Source organism: Dipodomys spectabilis, unplaced genomic scaffold, assembly GCF_019054845.1.
Source record: "Dipodomys spectabilis isolate Male_0828 unplaced genomic scaffold, ASM1905484v1 ptg000087l, whole genome shotgun sequence".
NCBI classification, from domain to species: Eukaryota; Metazoa; Chordata; class Mammalia; order Rodentia; family Heteromyidae; genus Dipodomys; species Dipodomys spectabilis.
In genome coordinates, this window is record NW_024870764.1 from 2599378 (window position 1) to 2623466 (window position 24089).

A 24089-nucleotide genomic window follows, 5' to 3' on the forward strand; every position below is an offset into this window, starting at 1 on the left:
TAAATAAACAAATATCTATTGGCCAAACAACGGAGCAACCAAATTTACCCAACAAACACTACTTTCCCTCAAATCCCACATAGATCCAAAGACATTCATTGTTAATTTTTTCAAAGAACCAACTCTTTGTTTTGTTGATTCTTTCTATGGTTTTTTTGGATTCTAATTCATTTAATTCTGATTTAATTTTAATTATGTCTTTCCATCAACTGGATTGGGGTTTATCTTGCTGCTCTTTTTCAAGGAGGCTCAGATGTCTCATTAAATTGTTGGTTTCAGACCTCTCTAATTTGTTGATGTAGGAACTCAGAGCTATAAACTTGCCTCTAAGTACTGCCTTTGCTGTGTCCCAGAGGAGCTGGTAATTTGTGTGTTCATTTTTGTTGAATATCAGGGACATTTTAATTTCCTTCCTAATCTCTTCCATGACCCACTCGTGTTTCAGCAGTGTGTTGTTCAGCCTCCATGTGTTACAGGACTTTCTTTGGTGGCTTTTGTTGTTGAGTTCTAATTTTATTCCCTTGTAGTCGGAGAGAATGCAAGGTATAACTTCAATGTTTCTGAATTTGGACAAGTTTGCTTTGTGACCTAAAATGTGGTCTGTTTTGGAAAATGTTCCATGTGCTGCTGAGAAAAATGTGTATTCTGAGGCTGCTGGTTGAAATATTCGGTAGATGTCTGTTAAATCTAGTTGATCTATACAGTTGTTTAGATCTGCGATTTCTCTGTTGACTCTTTGCTGAGTTGATCTATCTAGTGGGAATAGTGGTGTGATAAAGTCCTCAGCAATTAATGTCTTTGGATCTATGTGAGATTGGAGGGAAAGTAGCGTTTCTTGAATAAATTTGGGTGCTCCTTTGTTTGGCCAATAGATATTTACAACTGTAATATCCTCCTGAAGGAGAGATCCCTTAATTAATATGTAGCAACCTTCTTTATCTCTTCTTACTAATTTTAATTTGAAGTCTATTTTATCTGATATTAGGATTGCAACTCCTGCTTGTTTATGGGTGCCATTTGCTTGGTAGATTTTGTTCCAGCCTTTTACTTTCAAAATGTGTTTGTTTTTATGGGCAAGATGTGACTCCTGAAGGCAGCAGATAGAAGGATCTTGCTTTTTAATCCAACTAGACAGTCTATGTCACTTAATTGGATAGTTAAGTCCTTTAATGTTGAGAGATCGGACTGAGAGGTATTTGGGAGTTCCTGCCATTTTATCCACCTTCTTGGGTGCTGTGGCAACTGGGTTCTTCCTATGGTTCTTGGATTTCAGTTTGATTTGTCTTGGATAGTTTTATGTTCTTTCTCTATAATATCTAGGCTGTCTTCAATCCCTGAGATTCGATCTTCTGCATGGTCTAACCTACTGTCAAGACTTTCTACTTTGTGTTTTATTTCTTTTCCTTCTAATTGGTCAGATTTGATGGCTTCAAATTCTTTGTTAGAGCTTTGTTTTAGATCTTGGATGAACTCTTTACTTCCTTAATTTGGTGTTCAGTGTTTATTCTCAAATCTCTTAGTTGATTGGTTATTTCCTTTTACTCCCATTCCTTCTGTTGGGCTCCATTCAGCATTCCCTTTGTGCTCTCTCTTAATTCTTTCAGCTGTCTCTTTATGGATTCCATGAATGCCTCTATTGATCTTTGTCTATCTTCATCCTGCTCTCACAATTCCTGTATTTCTCTTTGATTAGCTTCCTCATGTTCACACAATTCCTGTAGTTCTCTTTGAGTGTTCTCAGCCTGCTCAAGCCAATCCTGACTTTCTCTTTGTCTGTTCTCAGCCTGCTCACGCAATTCCTGCCTATCTCTTTGACTGTTTTCATCTTGCTCATGCAATTTCTTTATTTCTCTTTGAGTGTTCTCAACTGCTCATGCAATTCCTATATCAATCTTTGAGTAGCTTCCTCATGGTCATGAGATTCCTGTATTGAACTTTGGTTTGCCTCCTCTCTCTCCCTATCACGCTCACATAGTCCTTTGCAGGTTTTCAATCTTTTCATTCACCATGTTTACCAGTATTGTTTCTAGAGCTTTTTGTGAGCTCTCCTCTGGAATATTCATTATCTGTTCTGTCACTTGATTATCATGAGTGGAAGTTGGGATACCCGGACTTGCCATTTTTCTTATGTCTTTCCAGTTTGTTCTGGCCATTTGATATGAAAGTAACACCAATTTTGTGCTAGAACACTATTTTAAGGCAAGCATCAACTAAAGTCCTGTAGTTGCACAGTCAAAAGGCTGCAGATACAATCTAGTTCAACAGATACAGTCTATTCAACATCAAACAACTATGTATGAATGGGCTAAGAACATTAAAGAAGAATTTCGCAAACCAGAAATTATTAGGTTTAGGTAGAAATGTGGGGAAAAATAGGATTAGAGGGATGTGGAATTGTAAAAGAATAGTGAAACTAACCAAGTCCTAATCTCAAAGAGGGAAATGGATTGGATAGAATGATATGAGACAAAGAAAATCAAGAGATAAGAAAAAATGGAAAAACAAAAATTTAAATTTAAAAATGAAAATTAAATATTATCTAATTTTAAAGGTGAAATTAAGAGAAGAATGGGGATAGGATGTGAGGAGAGGAGGGATAGAAAGGAGACATGAAAAAACTAAAAAATAAAAATCCTTAAAAAATTACATAGGTATAAAGAGATAATACTTTTATTAAGGAATTTAAGCCTAAGAGGTTTTGAATTGAGTAATAAATTTCTGGATTAAGTATGTACACAATGGGGGATAAGGTCCAATAATCGACTATGGATATATCTGAGGAACAGATATACACTATGTTGCACAGAACAGCAATTAAGTCATGCAAAAAAAGAATGAAAGAGAAGAAACAATGAAAAGAATGAGAAGGAAAAAAAGGACCAAGAGCTCAGTAGAGATTTTTTTAAAAAGCACACACACATACACCTAAAATAAAAATTATAAGAGGAAAAAAAGATTAATAGAAAACAATTTTTTTTTTAAAATTAAAAATTAAATTAAAGGTACAAAAAAAGAGTTTTTTGAAATTGTGGGGGGGTGGGTGGGTGGATGGGAAGATCCTGTATCTCCCTTGTCTCCTAACCAGTCTCTTGGTGGAATATCTGGTCTGCTTGTGGTGTTTGGTTTCCCTGTGGCTTGGTTGGTTTCTTAAGTCAGTTTGTTTGAGCAGGCAGAAATAATGCTTTGCATTACCCAGGATTTTGTGAACCTCCTCCCAGGCTACTTCAGTGGGAGGGAGATCTGCTTTGAGTATCACAAAAGAGGGAGATGGCTGTTTCCTCTAGTTTGGAGATGATGTGATGAGGCTAGGTTGTGGGTGGGGTTGAGGCCTTTCAGCAGACAGCAGCTTTTCCCTGAGGGGCTAGCTCCTGAGATATTCACAGAGCCCAGCCTGGAGCCATTCTCAGGGTTTGTGTTTACTGAATTTCAATTGATTGTCAAGGCTGCTGTAGGGAGGGGCAGCCTCTGGCTCTGCTTACCCAGTGAAGAAAGGCACTCCTCTGAGTGCAGAGCTTCTTCTGCCTGGGCTAGGTGACTTTCCCCTGGGTGGAGCTGAGTGCTTGCAGGTCAGGTCAGGTTCCTGTGACCTGCTAAATGACTCTTTTGTTTTCTTCCAAGGCCTGAGTTGGAGGCAGCTGCTCGGCCAGGCCTTTGTCAGTATCAAAGATGGAGATATCCGGTAGTGGAAGGGGAGGGGTGGCCTTCCCTCCTCTATACTCTGAAAACGAGTGAAGATGTCAGGGTTCTACTCATGCCAGAGTCTTTGTTCCTGGGTCTTCTCTGGTGTGCAAACGGCAGGATGAAGATATCTGCTCCCTGTCAGTTCTTGCTGGTGTTGAGTAGAATCTGCTTAGACAAGCAAATTTGACTTTCTGTGTTGTAGGTATGGCAGCTATGGCCATCGCCGCTGCCGCTGCCACTGCCACAGCCACGGCTAGCAGCAAGTGCTCAGATCTGTCTCCTTGCCTGGATTTTCCCTCTCTGGCCAAACTCTCTGTACTGTGATGGCACACTGTGTATTTCTCTGGCCTGGGACTGATCACGGAACACTAAAACTGCTTTCTATGTGAGAGCTTGTTTAACCTCCAGCTTTTCCTCTGCCATCTTCCCGGAACCCCGGTTTTTTCTTTCTTGCTATTGTTTCTACTCTATTTATAATGTACCATATGATTTTTTTGTTTCTTTGGATGTTCTCCCCCACGGTATAACCCCTGTTTTCACTGTATCTGATGTCAGTCTCCTGTATCTTGTATATACAGTTCTCTAATTTGGGGAGGGGAAGGGAAAAAACAAAATGCTTAAATAGGGAAACAGATTGACCTATTGTAACAATGAGATGTACAAGACACTATGTTGCAAAACGAACTTTACAATTTAAATGGGGGGGGGGGGGGTTGTAGTTTTGGAGATGGGAGGCAAGGGATTGTAGGGGAAAAACAAAGGAGGCAGCAACAATGCTTGATAGAAAATGTGTTCATTACCTTGCTCATGTAACTGTAATCCCTCTGTACAGTATTTGTACAATAAAAATGTATTAATATAAAAAAGAATATTACTATTCTTTCCTATGAATCCTTGAATACCTTTAATATCCCATTGTCAGAGACATTCTCTGGGCATTCATAAGAGGTCATCCTGAAGTTTTACCATGCTTGTTTTTCCTCATTCCCACTAATTTGGTTAAGAGACGCCTGGCATGAGCCTTCAGCATATCTGACACTTTCCTACTCACATTGTGGGCTCTTGTGCATAATGGCTGGGCATCAAGTATGAGTGCCCATCATATTTTGTGAATGAATGAAATTTTTGTACCTCTTCCAAACAACAGGTTCCCTTGGGATGAGGAATTTTGTTACTCTAAGTAGATTTTTAGCACCTCAGGTTACCAATTCTAGACTATCAATAAAGAAATGGGCTGGCTATGGTGGTACATGCTGATAGAATGAGGCAGGAAGGTGACAAGTTCAAGGCCATCCTGGGCTACACCTTTCTGGACACTGGGTGGCTCATGCTTATAATCCTAGCTACTCAGGAGGCTGAGATCTGAGTAATGCAATTCAAAGCCAGCCTGGACAGTAAAATCTGTGAGACTCTTATCTTCAGTTAACCACCAAAAAGCCAGAAGTGGAGATGTGACTTAAGTGGTAGAGTGCTGGTCTTGAGCAAAAGAACTCATAGGTGTTGCCCATACCCTGAGTTCAAGCCCCAAGACCAGTATAATAAAAAAGAATGAGTGTTTTTGTATGGCTACAAAAGGTGCTCAAGTATTCATATACAGGCAGTCACTGGAGTACCATGGTTCAACTTATGATTTCCTGATTTTACAACAATATGAAAATTATACACATTCAAAAGAAACTGTACTTCAAATTTTGAATTTGGATCTTTTCCTAGGATGGTGTTATTTGGTCCTATTCTTTTAAGATTCCACCTGGTGGCACCTAGATATAGTACCCAAGCACCCTGCCATTATGAGGGGAAACCAGTGATGCTCTCTAAGGTTTTGTTACTAAGCTAGGTATGCAGCAGGGTAGTGTGTTAAGTGTATTTTCCACTTAGAATATTACAAACTTCAATGGGCTCATCAGGGGATGATTACCCCATTGTAAGTCAAATATATCTTTATTTCAAAAATATTTATGGAAATAGGTGTGAGGATTATGATAGGTGCTCAACATAGATTCAAAACTAGAAAAGGAAAGAAGTATTTACTAGACACTTATACAAAGAAACAAAATAATACAAGTGGAAATTTAAACTATTAAACAGACAAGGTTTAGACAGTTACATAATGTCAGTGCTGGTATGGATGTGAGGATCTGGGATTCCTTATGTAGTAATAGTGGAAGTCTAAATTGGTTCAATCATTCTGGAATGACTTAGTATTTGTTCTGGAGCTGTGAGTAAAGGGGAATGAGTTGATTCACTATCATCTGTCACAACAAAGTGAACTTGACTCAAATGGAGTACAATGTTTGATGTGGTCTTGACCCTTCTAACATCAATTCCAGCCTTTTTCAGCATTCAGTTACAGTATTTGGTGCCAATAAGAAGTCTGTCTTCCTTCCTTGAAGAATAAATAGTGTCTGGGGTCATACACTGTCTGTTCCACCTCAATGAAGAGAACCAAATGTCCCAATGCTTTGACACCCTCAAATCAGTTCAATACTGACTATAGATATGCAAGAGGATCTCAAATAAAAATTTCATTTTATACTGGGTGCTGGTGGCTCACACCTGTAATCCTAGTTAGTCAGAAGGCTGAAATCTGAGATCACTGTTCAAAGCTAGCCCAAGCAGGAAAGTCTGTGAAACTCTTATCTCCAATTAACTACAAAAAGCTGAAAGCGGAGCTGTGGCTCAAATAGTAGAGTGCTAGCCTCGAGCAGAAATGCTCAGGGACAGTGCCCAACCCTGGATTCAAACCCCAAAACTAGCAAACACACACACACATACACAAAAGTATATAATCAAAGTAGCTGTACTTATGCTCTATGGTCTATTTTTCTAAAATCATTTGTTGTGTGGAGACTGTAGGGATATGGACACACAAAACATATTCCTCACAGTACAGCCTGCATTACAAAAACAAACGTCTAGGCAGAAGAGAATGGGAAGATGTGGTGGATGTGCTACATGTAGATGGCCCAGTAGTTGGAAATAAAGGACTAACATAATAGATCAACAAATTATATGGCTCATGAGCTAAATCTGGTCTCCCTCCCATTTTTGTTTTATGTACAGATAACATTTTATTGGAATATGGCCATGTCCAAATGGTTACATTATTTATTTATGACAGTTTCTACACTACCACAGTACAGATGAGTAACAACATAGACTACGTGGTCTAAGTATATTTAATACCTGATACATAGCAAAAAATAATTATTGGTCTCTGGGCAGAACTCTATGGCTATATCTTAAAAACTTGATACTGGTTCAAAAAAAGAGAAACAGTGTGTGTGTGTGTGTGTGTGTGTGTGTGTGTGTGTGTGTATGAATGTATGTATGAGAGAGAGAGAGAGACTGACATAGAGACAGAGAGAAATAGGCAAAGAGAGACAGATTAGAGCATTGCTTATGTGACTTGGGGTGGGGGGTGTTGTCCTGGAGTTTGAACTCAGAGCCTCATACTTGTTAGGCATGTGCTCTACCAGTTGAGCCATGCTTTCAATCCCTTTAGTTTTAGTTGTTTTTTTTAGGTAAAGTTCTATGTTTTGCTTAGGGCATAGCTGAGGTTATAGATGTGCTCCACCTTGCCCAGTTTATTGATTGATATTGGAATATCACTTTTTGCCCAAGCTGGTCTCAAAATACAATCCTCTTCATCACTGCTTCTCTGCTGCTTTTCTTAAGTAAATACATCTCAAATTGTTGCAGACCTTGTGCTTTTCAGAGATATGAAATAAGTGGTTCAGAAGGTAGGAAAATAGTAGAGAATATCAACAACACCCAAAAATATAGCAAAAACATCAATACAATTAACAAATCTCTAGCTAGAATGATCAAGAAAAATAGAAAAATTTCAAATTACTAAAACCTGGGGAAAATCCTATATAAATTTAGAAAATTTTAAACAAATATTATGAACAACTATATATGAACAAATCAGACTGCATAAATGAAATGGGTGAATTTTTAGAAAAATACAAACCACTGATACCAACTCAAGAAAAATGTAAAATCTTAATGGATTTATAAAGAAAAAATAGGTAATTAATAATTCTCTGTAGAGGAAAACTCAGCCCAGTTGGCTTCACTACTGAATTCTACCAAGCATTTTAAAAAAAGAATACAAATCACAAATAAACTCTTCCTCAGAAGATAAGATAATATTTTGAAAGTCCATCTTTGAAGCCAGTATTATTTTTATAACAAAACAAAAATACTATAAGAATAGAAAACTACAAACCAGAGCTGGGAAGGTGGCTCAGTGGTATAGCGCTTGCCTTGCATGCATGAGGCCCTGGGTTTGATTCCTCAGCACTACATAATCAAAAAGAAAAAAGCCAGCCTTCAGCTGAAGAGCTGAGGGATAGCGCCCAGGCCCTGAGTTCAGGCCCCACAACCGGACCCCCCCCCAAAAAAAAAGAAAAAGAAAAAGAAAACTACAAACCAATAGCCCAGCCATATGTTTAAATGTTTATATATTTTGATGAAGTCGAATTTATTATAAGAATGCAAAGTCACTGCCTGAACAACTGAGTCTGTACATGCAAAATGATTACTTTGGATCTGTTCTTCAACTATATGCCAACATTAACTAAAGATAGGCCATAGACCGAAATGTAAGACCCAACACTATAAAAGTTTGAGATACTGGATTTTACAATCGATTTTCAGTTGTGATAGTAAAACCAAAAACAACCAAAGTGGGTGAAAAGTAAATTTGATTTCAGGAAAATCTGAGACTTTTGTACCTCAAAGGACACTGTTAAAAAATGAAGAGATTCATAAATCTAGTAAATGATTTGTATCTAGAATGAAAAGCCCCTAAAACTAATGTTAAAAAATCATATAATTTTAAATAATTGCCAAAATATTTGAGTAGGCATTTCTCCAAAGAAGTACAAATAGCCAACAAGCACATGCAAGATATCAATAGCATTAGTTACTAGAGAAATGAAAGTGAAAAGTACAATAAGAGATTACCCTACATGAACTCTGATGGCTTCTATAAAAAATGACCAGGGCTGGTGGCATTGCTTAGGTGGTAGAGCATCTGCCTAAAGAGCACAAGTCCATGAATTGAAAGCCCAGTACCACCAAAACCAACCAAGCAATCAAACAACAACATCCATAAAAGATGTATTGGCAAGGTTCTGAGAAAGTGGAGTTCCCCATTATGAGATTATAGAATGTAATGGAAAATTTGGAAATGTTTTTCATATATGTTGCTAGTCTTGGGGCTTGAACTCGGCGCCTGGGCACTGTCCCTGAGTTTTTTTTTCTCAAGGCTAGCACTCTATCACTTGAACCACAGTTCCACTTCTGGGTTTTGGATGGTGAACTGGATATAAGCGTCTCATGGAATTTCCTGACTGGGCTGGCTTTGGACTGTCATCCTCAGATCTCAGCCTCCTGAGTAGCTAGGATTACAAGTGTGAACAACCAATGCTCAGCTTTGGAAAACAGTTGTCTTTTTTTTAATTTTCTCAAAATCTTCAACATAGAGCTAATATAGGACTCAGAAATTCTACTTCTAAGTTACATGTTCAAAGGAAATGGAGGCATATGTCCACACAATAACTTTCACATGAATATTCATAGTAACACCAAAGGTAAAAAAAAAAAAAAAAAGGGAAATGATTGGGTGGGGGGACGGAGGGGGGGGGGGAGGCTGGGAAGGGATGTGAAGGGTAAACAAAGAAGGAGGCTGCAATGCTTGATAAGAAATGTACTCATTATCTTGACCATGTAATTGTAACCCCTCTGTACAGTATGTTCACAAAAAATAAAAATAAAAGTAAAAATAAAAAAGGGAAATGATTCAATATCTATCAACTGATGGTAATCAATTTCATTGAAAAGCATCCAGCTATAAAAATATTGAATTCATACAAGGCTTGACAAAATTATGCTAAGTAAAAGAAGCCAGTCACCAAGGATCACATGCATGATTTTTCTTATATTTAATACTTAGAAGTATAGAGTCAAAAAGCAAAGCACAATGGTGAGTGACTGCTAATGTATACATGGTTTCGTTTTCAAGTGATAAAAAGTTATAAAATTAGATAGTCATGATGGTTGAATATGTCTATAAATATACTAAAACCAAGTGGAAGAGTGAACCATATAATTTAAAAGGTAAACTTCACAACATGCAAATTATACCTCACACAAATGCTATTAAAATATCTGATAATATCTCCAAATTCCTCATTTCAGTGAATGGCCAAATGATTTATCCATTTATGCATGCAAGTATCCTTTCTTAACAGATCTTGTCCCTATGATTTTTTTCAATTTATCACTTTATTCCTACCAATTTCTTCTCCATATATCACCAGACATCCTTAGTTTATCTATCAGTACCTCCCCATCCTCCATTATCTCTTTCTTTAAGTATTCACTAGCCAATTAATTAAGATATCATGACTCATTTTGCTTTCCATATACTTTTCAAACTGATCAACACAATTTATTGAGAAGAAAATCTTTTCCCTATCAAAATAAAAATCCAATTGTACTGTGAGGACAAAACTCAGCTTGAGATTCAAAATTTTTTCTGACGGGCACATTTTAACTGGAATCAAAGAGTTATAGAAAATTTGTGTATATAGTCCTTTATTGCCTAGGACTGGTGGTAATGAGTCCTCTTGTCTGGAAAGAGAATGGAAAATCTTAAAAAGGTAATTGTTATTAAACTCATTCCACACCTGAACAGTTATGAGCAACATTTCTTGCTAACAGTTACATTCAAGGTCTCCCCCAAGCTGAAAATTTATGCTTGTAATCCTAGTTACTCGGCAAGAGGAAAATGGTAGGATTTTGGTTCAGGGATAATCGGGGCAAAAAAAAATTGGTAGAGCTCATCTCAGCAAATAGTTGGGTATGGTGATTCATACTTGTCATCTAAGCTATAGGGGAAGCATAAGTAGGAGGATCACAGTTGGAGGATGGCACAGAAACAAACATATAATCCTATTCAAAAATAAGTAAGACAAAAAGGGCTGAGGACATGTCTTAAGTGGTAGAACATCTGCCTAGCATGTGCACAGACCTGATTTCAGGTTCTAATATGGTAAATACAAAAGATCTCAGGATTGGAGCATGGCTCAAGTGATAGAAAGCCAGACAATGAGCAAATGAGTCAGATATCAAGTTTGAGCCCTGGTCTCAGACAAATAAATAAATACCTCCCCCAAAACTGATACAAATTACGTCTACTCCTAATATTAAAAAAAAAAAGTTATATCTACTCCTAAACAGCGAAGTATTTGTTATGCTGAAGATGACCTTCCAAAGAGATGAGTGTTGACAAACCATTGAATAGAAAGTGCTTGGATGACCTTGGGTTATTGGGATGTAGGTCAACTGTTAGGGCTGTTTTTCCCCCTCAGTTCAAGATTGCAAAAACAAACAGAATTGATTTTTCTTTTATGTATGGTTTTAGAGGGTTTTTTTCCTGCACTAACATCAGATTCCTTACAATAAACTCCTTCTGTATCATGGATCACATAAGTCAATTGTTTCTTATGTCTGATCTCTGGTTCTCATGAGACCCTGAAAGACACAAATGGTCTTCTATCCATTCTCCTATGCTCACCAGTATTGTCCCCCACAACCAGTCATGACTAAATCCTTCTTCCTGTATTTGCTTACACCTTAAAAATATATTCTCATTATATACACAAAGTTTTTGAGCAAGTCTACTCTTCTTGACATCAACTGTCCTGTTGAATTCCCCTAACTCAATTCTTCATCACTTCCTTCTTTGCTTTTAATGCTTGACACAGTTACCATCAACTTATCCTGTTGATTCAAGCCTCTGGCCCTTTAATTGTAATACTCTCCTTGCCTTCACTCATTGCCTCCACCTTCATTTCTCTTCTGGAGGTGAAATCAAAACCTTCAAGGACCTATTAATCATTTGCAAGCTTTCCTATGATTCAGATGGCTAAATATACATACTTCTATAACATACTTCTATATGTACTTCTATAACCACAAATGCTACATGATATCAGAGATCTGTTATTTATATTCTGTGCTCAGTTCATTTATATTTTTCTTCTTATTATTATCTTTAAGTAGTCATACAAAGGAGTTGCCATTTAATAAAAAAGTTCTTTCATATAATTTCCACCTCTTGTTTTCTCTGATCCTCCAGAATTGAGCACAATGTCTGGAACATTGTGATGGTTCGCTCCATGGATGTTGAATGCACCTGGACCTCACTCATTCAAGAAAAAGATTAAATTGCTCAGAAGTCCTTGCAACTGGGACTGGCAATCAAGTAGGTTGAGTATTACACAGATCACTGAGGCTGTCAGCATTGGCTTGGGATACATGTTGGCCCTGGCAACCACTAATTCAAGAAGCATAGAGTGGAGTTAAAAGTCAAAAGTTTGTCCAGTAGAAAGTTTGGTACAAAGCGTTGTATAAAAGTTTATACACAGGCACTCAACTCACAGACTCAAAGCTTTCTTTGTCATGTGCTTCTTTCTAAAATTGAATAAATAATTTTTACAAAGCAACTGAATGTCCTGCATCTCATGTTTTTCTTAAGCCACCAGAACACTGTATGACACATCTTCCAAATAACTGTGGTGTTCTGAGGAAGTACTTTTAAAAACCCAGCCTAGCCAACAAGAGCAATCAGGGATCTGGTTGTTTGTGAGTATTAAAACAAGTTAAAATTGCAGTGGTCAGGGAGTATAGAATCATACCACACTAGCTCATTGGCCCTTTTAAAATACAGATATGTATCTCATGCACTGCATTGGAGAAATCTTTGATACAAGATCCCATTAAAACTTTGAAAACTTCAGCAACAATTTATAAAACATCATCCCAAACAATGCAGTTAGAACTAACTGTGCTTAACAACAACAACAAAATCTTTGTGGACATCATAGCTCAATTATTATGCTCATTGTTGTTGGTAGCTTACAATAATTAAGTCATTATCTAACAGAGCATCTGGGAGTTAAAAAGGAGCAAAGATTTTTGGCTGGCTTTCTCTGTTTGTATCTCTGTTGTGTATGTTTCATGGCTTTCTCTGCTCTGCTATGTGTCCCAGAGGCCCTTTGCATGACATGACCCAAATTTCCTTTCTAGTTGACTTCTGTTTGAGCTATGCTTATGAAAAGTTTCATGGGAGAATCAAAGAGATGTTGGAGATGTTGGATATTTCCCCCTTGCTTTTGGGGCATATCAATGCAAATTTTTCACATGGTTGTGTTCCCACCATGCTATAGCTCCTATTGGGAAGTTTCTAGCTCTGTCTTCTATGACTCTAGTAATTTGGCTTTCTATCCTTACTTCTTCAGGCCTAAGAGCAATGATGGTTTTCCTCCAACACCAATCTCTGCATGCTTTGTTGGGTTTTATTAATCAATACCTTGGTAATTAGTCCTTTAATTAATGTCTTTTATTTGATTTGTTTTATTGAATAGTATTGCCTGTCAGAATCCTAACTGACATGAGATGAATTTAGTGTATTTATAGTCTATTTCATATCATAATCTTAATATAATCTCCTATTTCTCGTGGCAAGCATTGAATTAAAGTAGTAAAACAGCAAAACCATTTGTTGTGACTCATTAACAGATTTATAATTCACAAAGGAGTTACCAATGAAGCTTAAGAATACAAAATACCACTGTGAAGCCATTTTAAAAACTCACTCACTAGGAAGTGGTGCTGTAGCTCAAGTGGTAGAGTGCTCGCCTTGAGCAAGGGACAGTGCCCAGGCCCAGAGTTCAAGCCCCATGACCGACAAAAAAAAAAAAAAAACTCACTCACTAGAGAGATCCATGAGTACAGTGGGGAAAACTTGTCAAAGTTTGAAATCAAGGGATGCATTCAAAAGAAGAAAATCTAACATTAACATGATACAAAGCAAATAAATGGCAGTCTTTACCTAAAGCATGTACTTTGATTAGACTGAAATAACTATTTGTTTCTTCCTACACTGTTATTTATCTAACAAAATTCAAATAACTGCTTCTTTAAGGCTACCAGAAGATTAAGTATTAAAGTGAGCCCAATCACATTAGGCCTAAGAAAAGTGGGTAAGAAGATAGACTCAGGAAAAGGAGCCTTGGGAAAACCAAAGAAAAGACAAAAAGCTAAAAAAAAAATGGAAGAAAACTTGGATTACTGGTAGTGTCTAAGACAGTTGAAAACTAAGAAGAAATGTATCAAAAATATAGTCAGAGTTTGGAAAAGGTCCAGACTAAAGAAAAAATCTGAGTAATAGATACTAGTCAAGGCATATGAAAGAAAACTTTAAGAAAGCACTGTACACCAGATCCTTGCTTTATTCCATCAGATTTTATACCTAAATGTTCCTTAACATACATATGATGAGGTTATATCACAAGATAAAAATACCATAGGTTGAAAATGTATTCAAGTTACTAATTGAAGGTAAATTCTAACCTTCCAAGTATTATAGCTGAGCCATACAGTATATTGTAGACTATTGTAGCTCACCCCAATGATTACCTGGCTTAACTATTCTGAAGACTATAATACTAGTTATCTCTTGTGCAGGAAAAGATCAAAATTAGACATTTCAAAGGTATTTAATTAGAGATAAGAATCTCACAGACTTTCCTGTCCATGTTGTCTTCCAACCATGATCCTCAGATCTCAGCCTCCTAAATAGCTAAGATTACAGGAATAAACCATGGGTACCTGGCTGAAAGAGGTATTTTAATACCTTGAAAGATCAATACAGGTTGACTCATTCAATAAATAATATTTTCAGAATTTTTGTTTATTTTGAGCTTATTTGGACCAGGGTTTATAATTTTGGGTAGATACAGATACAAATTGTTTTGTAACAACATCTTTTAAAAAAGTATGAGTAGTCGCTTAAAATTGTAGAACTAGTATTTTTAAAAATACAAACTACTCAATATTTATGCTTTTAGCCAAAATAAAGTGCCAGATTAATTTCCCACTCAATATAAACAACTAATGAGTAAAATACATAAATGAATATTTTCACACACACACACACACAATTACAGAGACCAAGGTCTGTCATCCACAAGCTGAAGACTCAAGAAGTACATTGATAAACAGATATAATTCATTCTGTGTCTAAAGACCTGAGAATTTAGCCAAAAGGGACAGTAGTGTGAGTCCCAAATAAAGTTTGAGGACTTGAGAACTAGGAGTATTGATGTCTGAGAATAAAAAAAATCAATGCTTATGCTTAAACACACAGAGTATATTTACCCTTTCTTACCTTTTTGTTCAATGTGTGATCTAAATAGATTGGATGTTGCCCACCCACATTGATAAAAGAGAACTTTTTTTTTTACTTAGCTTACTGAATCAAGTACTATGGAATCAGAAGTGTACTCACAAAAACACCAGGAAATAATTTTTTATCAGCTATTTGAGCATTCATTAACCTACTTCAAGCCTGCACATCAAATTGACCATCATAGAGAGCCCGATGATGGCCCAAGTTTAGCGCTTTCAAAGGGTTCCAGACCATAGGGCCAGAGAATTTAAGTAGAACCTAGCAGACTACTTACATTAAGGACACAGATCTGAGAATCTAGCAATACGAAAGCAGCCATTGTTCACATGATGGAGTACCAGAGAGAAGAGTGATGCACATAGAGAAAAACATGAAGATCTGAGAAGGTTCTTTTCAGGTATTTAGCTTGGTACTGATTAGTAAATATACAAAATGAAACTGCCTAACTCTGGGAAAGAAATCAGCCAAAAAAATTACAAGTCTTACCACAAATAAACATCAAACAGCACACACTAATTAGCATGATTCGGCCATCCCACAATGTACACATATTTAAAATAGCATGTTTTCTATTACGCATATACACAAGTGTTATTTGTCAATAAAATGAGAAGAAGGAGAAGGAAGAGGAAGAAAAGGAGACAAGAATTATAGGGAACAAAACCTGGTTTCCACACAAGGCTGGGAAATTTGCTCCTACCAATCAGACTCAAAACTTCACAATTCACATAGAGAATTTGTGCCTCAGCAGTGGGAAATGATTGGCTTTAGTTGTATTTAACTCTGGTCTTGCCTAAAAAGGCTCAAAAGCAAGACTTGAAAGGATTAAACTATTTTAAATTAATTTTATTGGATCCTAGAAAACACATCTCAATGATATTTATAAGAATAAAAAGTAAGAGAAGGGGTGGGTGAGAAGGTTGAAAGGGGTGACATTGGCAAAGATGCTCCATATTCATAAGGGGCTTTGGTGAATGGCAATTCCTTTGTACAACTACTTTAAGATAATAGAAGTATTTTTAAAAAACCAGTTATATCAAGCATATAAAAACACACATTGAGGCTGGGAAGATGGCTCAATGGTAGAGTGCTTGCCTTGCATGCATTAAGCCCTGGGTTCGATTCCTCAGCACCACATAAAACAGAAAAAACCAGAAGTGGCACTGTGGTTCAAGTGGTAGAGTGCTAACCTTGAGCTGAAGAGCTGAGGGACAGCACCCAGGCCAAGAGTTCAAGCCCCACGACGGACCAAACAAAACACACACACACACACACACACACACACACACATTTATCAATCATTAGATATATTTTGTTTTTATAAAATTTTTGAAATAATTTTAAAATTATGTTTTATTTATTGTGGATAAAGTATCCCGTGTGTTCTTATGATTTAATTCTAATCATATGCAAATACTTACAAACTGAATATCAGCCAACTGGTTACCATATTGTAATATCATTAAGTTGTATAAAGATGTACTCATACATTTATTACTTTTAATTTTACAGCTTATTTTCATGTTTGGGAAAAAAGTTATAACACTATTCCATATCTTCAAAATGGTTGACATAGAAGATATGAAATTTACTACAGGTATGATGGAAAGTACATGAATAGGAATAAATCTCATAAAAGAGGCTGATGAACTTGAACTTTGTGTTACAGTAGGAATCACACAAAAGTAAACAGATATATTAGGGGAGAAAATGAACTCAATATCATTAATAAGTGGAACAACTTAAAACAGCTTTTAATATCTATGCAGTTGAGGCCTAATGAAGGGGAAGGGGTACAGAAAAAAATGTTCAAAGAAACAAACAAAACTTTTAGAAATTTTATGAAAATGTTATACTTTTAGATCTAAGAACTTCAACAAACTCTAATACCATGATTGTAAATAAAACTATATTAAAATATTTTATAATAAATTTTTATTGAAACCAGTGATAAAGGAGAATCTTAAGTTTCCAGAACAAAAGGATACATTATATATGAAGGAAAAAAGATAAAGATAGTAACAAGTTTTGTGTTTAGAAACAATACAAATCAGGAGACAGTAGAATATTTTTATTGTAACAAAAAAAAAAAAAGAAAAGAACTGGCAGCTTAAATTCCACAACTAATGAAAACATCATTTAAAAATGTGAAACAAAGGCAGTTTTTAGACATGCAAAAGCCAAAAAAAATCACCATGAGACTGATTTATAATAATAATGTAGGAAGTCTGTAAAGCAAAAAAGAAATGATGCTGGGGAAAATATGGAACTACACAAGAGATAAAAAACAGAGATATGCTGACTACTTGAGTAAATACATATCATTTAAATTTATATTTCTTTAAAAGATCATTAAGGTCTCCTTAAAAGATAATTCAACCAATTAAAAAACCCAAAGGACCAAAGACTTATAAATACATGAAAACAATAGCATAAAGGTCAGGAGGAAGGAAAGCAAGTATATTTAAGGTCTTTATAATATACATGAAACAGTATAGTATCACAGAGGGGCAGATTATGACAAATTAAAACCAGTGCTATAAACCCAAGACAACTAACATAATAAACAAATATTGAAACAAAATGGAATTACTTTATAAAATCAATTAATTGAAAGGAAGTTAAAAACCAAGTGAGAAAGCAGCAAAGCATAGATAGGACAAATAGAAAATATGGCAGATTTAAACCGAACCTATATTAATAATTATGTTCTACTTACAAGATATGAACATCCTAGTGAAGGCAGAGATTTTTGGATTGAGTGAAAAGGTGAATACCAAGTGTATACTTTCTATAATGCTGTAAACAGTTTCAAACTAATACAAATTGACATACCACTCTAACACAAATGAAAAGAAAACTGAAGTGATTACATTAATACTAGAAAATGGATTTCTACATGAAATATCATGAGTGGGAAAGAGCACTTAATAATGGTTAAGAAATGAATGTATCAAGAAGGATTTATCATATTAAACTTATGCAACTAATAATAAAATTCAAAATGCATGAACTAAAAGCTAGCAGACTTTTCCTATAGCACTGCATAATAAAATTGCAAAAATATCCCTTCCCAAATAACTGATAGAATGAGTAAAATTTAACATGGAAAAAATATGAACAATTATATTATTTTCACATCACTGATATTTGTGAAACACTCCTTCCATGAGAAGCAAAATACGCATATTTACCAAGGTAGATCATATTCTGGGTTAAAAACAAGCTTTGGAAGTGGCGCTGTGGATCAAGCCGTAAAGCGCTCGCCTTGAGCTGAAGAGCGCAGGGACAACGCCCAAGCCCAGAGTTCAAGCCCCACGACCAACAAAAAACAAAAAACCACAAGATTTGCCCTGCAGAAGCTCTGCAACCTTATGCAATCCCATTTGTCCAACCGTTCTTTGATTTGTTGTGTTTCCGGGTCTCTATTCAGAAAATTTCGGCCTGAGCCAAGGAGACCTAGGGTTTCTCCTATTCCATCCTGTAATGTTTTCAGAGTGTCTGCTTTGAGTTCAAGGTCTTTGATCCATTTGGAGTTGATTCTGGTGCAGGGTGATATATAAGGATCTAGCTTTAGTTTTCTACATGTAGTTAACCAATTTTGCCAGCAGGGCAAATGACACAGCTAGCAAGATCAATAGAAAGCCCACGGATTGGGAGAAGATCTTTACTAGCCATACAACGGACAAGGGTCTCATATCTAAAATATACTTGGAACTCAAAAAATTAAACCCCCCAACAACAAATCCTCAAAGAAACAACTGCCCAATAAATAAGTGGGCGAAAGACTTAAAGAGAAGCTTCTCTGAAGAAGAAAGAAGGATGGCCAATAGACACATGAAGAAATGTTCAACATCCCTAGCCATAAAAGAAATGCAAATCAAAACAACATTGAGATATCACCTCACTCCAGTTAGAACAGCAAAAATCAAGAACTCTAACAACAACAGATGCTGGAGGGGATGTGGACAGAAAGGAACCTTACTTCATTGTTGGTGGGAATGTAAAGTTGTTCAACCACTTTGGAAAGCAGTATGGAGGTTCCTCAAAAGACTTCACATAGAACTCCCCTATGACCCAGCAATCCCACTTTTGGGCATTTACCCTAATGTTTACAAAAAAGACCACACTAAAGCTACCAGCACAACTATGTTTATTGCAGCATTATTTACCATAGCTAAGATATGGAACCAACCCAGATGCCCCTCAGTAGATGAATGGATCAAGAAAATGTGGTATATATACACAATGGAATTCTATGCCTCCATCAGAAAGAATGACATTTCCCCATTTGTTAGGAAATGGAAAGGCTTGGAAAAAATTATATTAAGTGAAGTAAACCTCAAAGAAACATAGGTCCCTTATTTGCAATATCTAGTATAGGTATGAGTCAAGCGGAAAAGGTCAGATAATGGGATGTTAGGAAAACGAACCCTTAAATATGTATTTTAATGGTTTTGTTTCTTTCATGCATGTGTTTCTAACGCATTTATAAGATTATTTCTTTGTTGCTTTGTTATGTCCCTCCTCCACAGTGTAACCCCCGCTTTCACTATATTTGATGTCAGTATAACATGTGGAGGAGATGGGGACAAACAAGTCGTTTAAGGATTCAGGTGGACCTGTTGCAACAATGAGAAGTACAAAATGTCATGTCAAAACCAGCTTTACAATGTCGGTGTGGGGGGGGGTATGATTGGGTGAGGGGAAGGGGGGAGGCTGGGAAGGGAGGTGAAGGGTAAACAAAGGAGGAGGCTGCAATGCTTGGTAAGAAATGTATGCATTATCCTGCCCATGTAATTGTAACCCCTCTGTACAGTATGTTCTCAAATAAAATAAAATAAAAATTTAAAAAAACCCACAAGATTTATATATATATTATATTATTATATAATTATTGCATAATGTAATACATATTATTTATATAATTATATACATTTATATATATTTATTTATATGTTCCCTTCATCAAGTGGAAAACGTTTTCTCAGTTTACTGGGAAATTTTTCAAAGTTAGAAATTGTTGTTGGGAAGACAGCAGAGGAGAAGCTGGGGGCTAAACAAGCTCTCACGTAGAGACCAGTTTTAGTGTTCCAGTGAAAAGTCCAAGCTACAGAGTCACATGAAGTGTGCCATCATAGTACAGAGAGTTTGGCCAGAGAGGAAAAATTCAGGCAGCTTGGAGAAGGAGACAGATTCCAACACTCACTGGTGTTCGAGGTAGCAGTGGCAGCAGCAGCTGATGCCATGGCCACCATATCAACAGACAGAGCCCAGAACAAAGGAACCAGAAGCAGTGTGTGAGCAGATTCTACTCATTGCCAGCAAGAACTGACAAAGAGCAGAAATGTTCATCCTGCTGACCACAGACAATCGCATACCTTGGACTGCCCAGAAACCAGACTGCCTGGAAACCAAAGGAAAGGTGTGAGTACCCTCCAAGACATCCTCACTCCTTCTCATGGAACAGCGGTGAGAGCATAGCCCCTCCCACAACCAGCTCCGAACTCCATCTTTGATACTGACAAAGACCCAACCAGAGCAGCTAGCACACAACTCAAGCCTTGGAAGAAGACAATAGGAGCCATTCAATAGGTCAAAGGAACCTGACCTGCAGGGCTCAGAATCACTCTCAGGGAAAGTTGCCTTTCCCAGGCAGAGAACGCTCCGCCCATGGAGGAGTGACTTTCTTCATTGGGGAAATAGAGCCAGAAGATGCACCACCCCACTGTGTCACAGGCAGCAAACCCAGATGCTTGAGGGTAAAAGAAAAACAATCGGAAACTCAGTAAACATATATCCTGAGAATGGCTCCAGGCTGGGCTGTGTGAGTGTCTCAGGAGCTAGCCCCTCAGGGAAAAGCTACTGGTTGCTGACATGCCTCAACCCTACCCACAATCTAGCCCCATCAAAGCAACTCCAAGCTAGAGGAAACAGCCATCTCCTTCTTTTGTGATACTCAAAGCAGATCTCCCTCCCACTGAACTAAGTTGGGAGGAGGGTCATAAAGTCCCTGGTAAGGCAGAGCTTCGTTCTACCTGCTCAAACAAACTGACTTAAGAAACCAATCAAGCCACAGGAAAACCAAACACCATGAGCAAACCAGAGACTCCACTAAGAGACAGGTTATGGACACAGGGGAGACACAAGATCCCACACACACATAAAAAAAAAAAAAAAGATGGAAAACTCTTTTTTTCTATCTAATTTATAATTTTTTAAACATTGTTTCGATTTTTTTCATAATTTTTATTTTAGGGTTTTTTTAATTCTCTTTTTACTCTTTTCCATTTTGGTCTTTTATGTTTTTTTTGCTTTACTTCATTGATGTACTGTTGATCCCCAGATATATATCTATCTTTGATCATTAGACCTTGTAATTTATTTTGTGCACACTTAATTTAGACATCAATTCCTCAATTCACAAACTCTTAGCTTTAACTCCTTTAATTGTAGTATTATTTCTTTTTACTTATATAATTTTAAGTGTTTCATTTTTTATTTTTTATTTTTCCTTTTTCCTTTTTCTTTATCTCTCTTCTCTTTCCTTCTATCCTCTCCTCTCTCTGAATTTAGGTCTTGGTTCTATTCCCTCTCCATTTCCCTATCGACACTAGTTTAATCTCATTTTCTCCTGAAAATTCTCCCTAAACCTAGTAATTTCTGGTCTGCTGACTCTTTCTTTGATTTTCTCAGTCCATTGATCCCTAGTCGTTTGTTGTTGAAGTAGATTGTATCTGTTCAACTAGATTGTATTTGTATTAATTTGACTGCATCAAACAATGTGAAAATACAAGGCTCTGGTTGGTGGCTCCCTTAAAATAGTGTTCTAGCGTGGAATTAATTTTGCTTTCATACCCAAATGGGAGAACAAGACAGAGAAACACAAGAAAAAAGACAAGTCCAGGTATCTCAATCCCCACTCATGATAATCAGGCAATAGAGCAGTTAATAATTAATCCAGAGGAGAGTTCCCAAAATGCTTTACAAACATTACTGGTAAACATGCTGAATGAAAAGATTGAAAGCCTGCAAAGGTCTCTGTGTGAGAGTGATAGGAAAATGAGTGAGCACGATGAGGCTAATACAGGAATATCATAAGCATGATGAAGCTAATCAAAGATTAATAGAGAAATTGCATGAGTGGGATGAGCATAGACAAAGATTAATAGAGGCATTCATGGAATCCACAAAGAGAAAGCTGGAGGAATCCATGGAGGCCACAAAGGGAATGCTGAATGAAGCTGAATGAACAGAAGGAAAGGGAGACCAATGAAACTATAACCAGTCAACTAAGGGATTTGAGAATGAACACTGAAAACCAAATTAAGGAGGTAAACAACTCCATATAAGATCTAAAAAAAAAAAAACTCCAACAAAGAATTTAAAGCCATCAAATCTGACCAATTAGAAGGAAAGGAAAAAGACAAAGTAGAAAGTCTTGACTGTAGGTTAGACCATACAGAACATTGAATATCTGGGATTGAAGACAGCCTAGATATTATAGAGAAAGAACATACAAGTATTCAAGACAAATCCAAGCAATATAATAGATCTATTCAACATTTAGAAAACACTAGCAGAAGGCCAAATTTGAGCCTAATGGGTGTAGAGGAGGGCCTAAAGACAAAAGTAAAAGGTCTAGGAAATTTATTTAACAGGATTCCAGCAGAGAATTTCCCAAACATGCAAAAATATAGTCCCATTCAGATACAAGAAGCTTTTAAAACCACAAATAGACCAGACCAGAACAGGACATCCCACCATCATATTTTAATCCACACAGGATCGATTCAGACCAAGGAAAGGATACTTAAAGCTGTCGGGAGAAAAAAAATCAATCACCTATAAAGGGAAACCAATTAGAATAACTTCAGAGATCTTAACAGAGAAAATGAAAGCTAGAAGAATCTGGAATGATGTATGCCACACCCAAAAGACAAACAACTATCAACCAAGAATACTATACCCAGCTAAACTCTCCTCTATAACCGAAGGTCAAATAAAAACCTTCCATAACAAAGAAAAACTGAAACAATATATCTCCACCAAACCAGCCCTACAAAAGATACTTAAAGATATTCTACACATAGAAAACCAACAAGAACACGATAAAGACCAAGAAACAGCCCCCGCAAACAGAATCCAAGAACCATTGAAAGAACCCAGTTGGCATAGCCCCCAAGAAGGTAGATAACATGGAAAAAATTACCAAACACCTCTCAGTCCTAACTTTCAATATTAATGGAATTACCTCTCCAATTAAGAGACATGGATTCTCTAGTTGGATCAAAAAGCAAGATCCTTCTATATGCTGCCTTCAAGAGTCACACCTTGCCCACAAAATAAACACTCTGAAAGTGAAAGGCTGGAATTAAATCCACCAAGCAAATGGCCCTCATTTAACAGGTGGGTGTTGCAATCCTAATATCAGATAAAATACACTTCAAATTAAAATTAGCAAGAAGAGATAAAGAGGGTCATTACATACTAATTAAGGATCTCTACTTCAGGAGAATGTTACAATTCTAAATGTTTATTCACAAAATAACAGAGCACCCAAATTTATCCAAGAAACACTACTTTCCCTCAACTCTCACATAGATCCAAAGACATTAAATGTTGGAGACTTTAACACACCATTATTCCCACTAGATAGATCAACCCAGCAAAAAATCAAGAGAGAAACCTCATATCTAAACTACTACATAGATTAACTAGACTTAACAGAAATCTACCAAATATTTCACCCAGCAGCTTCAGAATACATGTTCTTCACAGAAGTAAACGGAACATTCTCCAAAATAGAACACATTTTGGGTTACAAATCAAATTTGTCCAAATTTAGAGACATTAAAATTATGCACTGAATTCTCTCAGACCACAAGAGAATAAAATGAAAATTCAGCACCAAGGAAAATCCTGTAACACATGGAGTCTGTACAACACACTGTTGAACCCCCAGTGGGTCATGGAAGAGATTAGAAAGGAAATTCAAATGTTTATGATAATTAACAAAAATGAACACACAAATTACCAGCTCCTCTGGGACACAGCAAAGGCAGTACTCAGAGGCAAGTTTATAGCTTTGAGTTTCTACATCAACAAATTGGAGAGATCTGACACCAACAATTTAATG